This window comes from Babylonia areolata, chromosome 3, assembly GCF_041734735.1.
Source record: "Babylonia areolata isolate BAREFJ2019XMU chromosome 3, ASM4173473v1, whole genome shotgun sequence".
Lineage (NCBI taxonomy): Eukaryota > Metazoa > Mollusca > Gastropoda > Neogastropoda > Buccinidae > Babylonia > Babylonia areolata.
In genome coordinates this window covers 63,254,141-63,256,640 of record NC_134878.1, presented here as the reverse complement: position 1 = coordinate 63,256,640, position 2,500 = coordinate 63,254,141, and the positions used below count along the sequence as shown (strand labels likewise).

At 54.0% G+C, this 2,500-nt stretch overlaps 1 protein-coding gene across 1 annotated transcript in view; it reads left to right on the top strand.

The window, feature by feature from the left end:
* The window catches only part of LOC143280405 (cell division cycle protein 20 homolog), a 64,005-nt gene that overhangs the window by 21,601 nt on the left and 39,904 nt on the right, over positions 1-2,500 (top strand). The window lies entirely within an intron of this gene.

Genomic DNA, 2,500 nt, shown 5'->3' with positions numbered 1-2,500 from the left:
GTCCCGGGTTCGAATCTCGGTAACGGCGCCTGATGGGTAAAAGGTGGAGATTTATCCCCGATCAACATATTGTGCAGACCTGCTAGTGCCTGAACCCCCTTCGCGTGTATACGCAAGCAGAAGATCAAATACGCACGTTAAAGATCCTGTAATCCAAGTCAGCGTTCGGTGGGTTATGGAAACAAGAACATACCCAGCATGCACACCCCCTGAAAATGGGAGTATGGCTGCCTACATGGCGGGGTGAAAACGGTCACACACGTAAAAGCCCACTCGAATACCTAGGAGTGAACGTGGGAGTTGCAGCCCACGAACGAAGAAGAAGAAGTATGTGCGTTGACGTTGGAGAATTGTTCAAACCCTAGGTAGGTGAACCCTTTCCCCTGCAAAGACGTGGTTTTCCTGTCCTGCCATGAATTTCCTTGTTTCAAGATCCCAAGTTGAGTGCAGTGGGTAAATCAATTGATCAAAAAGCACTTTATGAATCCACATGGAAATGAACTTGTTGCAATGACAGGTTCGTTGTAAAACACCAAATAAAATGATCATGTGGTGGTCGGTAGTTTTTGTGGCATCCGCCTGGGTAAACGAGAGAATCTCTCTCTCTCTCTCTGTGTGTCTCTCTCTCTCTGTGTCTCTCTCTCTCGCTCTCTCTCTCTCTGTCTCTCTCTCTCACACATACGCGTGTGCACACACATACACACTCACACACACACACACACATTACATACACACACGCGCACACACATACGCACACGCACGCACACACACACGCACACGCACACACACGCACACACACACACACACACGCATGCGCGTTGGGGATGAAGGGGGTGGGGAGGGGGGGAGGTAGACCGCTCCCCTCTTCTTCACCCTCCTCCTCCTCCTCCCTAACATTCCTTCCTGTCCTCTTCTTCCTCTCCTCCTCCTCCTCTTCCTCTCCTCCTCCTCTTCCTCCTCCTCCCTTTCCTCCTCCTCCTCCTCCTCCTCCTCCTCCCCCACCTCCCTACAATTCTTCACATCCTCCATGACGCCTTCCTCTCCACCTCCTCCACCTCCTCCTCCTCCTCCACCTTCTCCTCCTCCTCCACCTTCTCCTCCTCCACCTCTTTCTCCTCCTCCACCTTCTCCTCCTCCTCCACCTTCTCCTCCTCCACCTCTTTCTCCTCCTCCACCATCTCCTTCACCTCTTTCTCCTCCTCCACCATCTCCTCCTCCACCTCTTTCTCCTCCTTCACCTCTTTCTCCTCCACCTCTTTCTCCTCCTCCACCTTCTCCTCCTCCACCTCTTTCTCCTCCTCCACCTTCTCCTCCTCCACCTCTTTCTCCTCCTCCACCATCTCCTCCTCCACCTCTTTCTCCTCCTCCACCTTCTCCTCCTCCACCTCTTTCTCCTCCTCCACCTCTTTCTCCTCCTCCACCTTCTCCTCCTCCACCTCTTTCTCCTCCTCCACCTCTTTCTCCTCCTCCTCCTTCTCCTCCTCCACCTTCTCCTCCTCCACCTCTTTCTCCTCCTCCAACTTCTCCTCCTCCACCTCTTTCCCCTCCTCCACCTTCTCCTCCTCCACCTCTTTCTCCTCCTCCACCTCTTTCCCCTCCTCCTCCACCTTCTCCTCCTCCACCTCTTTCTCCTCCCCACATCTCCTCACATCCTCCATGACGCCTTCCTGTCCTCCTCTTCCTCCTCCTCCCTAGCATTCCTCCCTTCCTCTACGACTACCTTTCTCTCCTCCTCCTCCTCCTCCTCCTCCTCCTCCGCCTTCTTCTTCCGTCGTTGTCATTGTCAAAGGCCACTCCTCCCTCCCTCCCTCCTTCCTTCTCTCTCTCTCTCCCTCCCCCCTTCATTCCTTTCTTCCTTCTGTCTTTCCTCCTCCTCCCTTCCTGTGTGTGCACTCCCCACCCCCCCTCACCCCCTCACCCCCTTACCTCATCCCCCGTCTCCAGAGGTCTGTAGTGGTGTGAGTGCCCCAGAAGCAGGCCTCAGGGAAATGACGGAGGAGGAGGGAGGAGGAGGGAGGAGGAGGGAGGCCGGGGGGGCGGGGGGTGGGGGGGGGGGGGGCGGTGGGGGGGAGGTGGGGTGTCGTTACTGAGAAAAGTTGTACATCAATTCATTTTGCTTACTTTCTTTGTTGGATTGTTTGTTTGTTTGTTTGCTTTTCTTCTATTCTTTTTTTTTTCTTTCTTACCTATCCTCCTTCTTCTTCTTCTTCTTCTTCTCTTCCTCCTCCTCCTCCTCCTCCTCCTCCTCATTCTTTTCTTCCTGCTGCTCCTCCTCCTCCTCCTCCTCCTACTACTACTTCTCCTCCTCCTCCTCTTTCTCCTCCTCCTTCTTCTTCTCTTCTCCTTCTCCTACTACTACTACTACTACTTCTCCTCCTCCTCCTCCTTCTTCTCTTCCTCCTCCTCCTCCTCCTCCTCCTCCTACTACTACTACTTCTCCTCCTCCTCCTCTTTCTCCTCCTCCTTCTTCTTCTCTTCCTCCTCCTCCTCCTCCTACTAC